The following is a 251-nucleotide window of genomic DNA, read 5'->3' as shown; positions in this document are numbered from 1 at the left end:
AGCTTAAGCCTCAATTAGTTTCTCTAATGCAACAGAATTGCAAGTTCCATGGACTTCCATTAGAAGATCCTCATCAGTTTTTAGCTGAATTCTTGCAAATCTGTGACACTGTCAAGACCAATGGGGTTGACCCTGAGGCCTACAGACTTATGCTATTCCCTTTTGCTGTAAGAGACAGAGCTCATATATGGTTGGACTCACAACCTAAAGAAAGCCTGAACTCTTGGGAAAAGCTAGTCAATGCCTTCTTA

The sequence above is a fragment of the Arachis duranensis genome, chromosome 1 (assembly GCF_000817695.3).
Source record: "Arachis duranensis cultivar V14167 chromosome 1, aradu.V14167.gnm2.J7QH, whole genome shotgun sequence".
Taxonomy (NCBI): Eukaryota; Viridiplantae; Streptophyta; class Magnoliopsida; order Fabales; family Fabaceae; genus Arachis; species Arachis duranensis.
Note: the sequence above shows the minus strand (reverse complement) of the source record.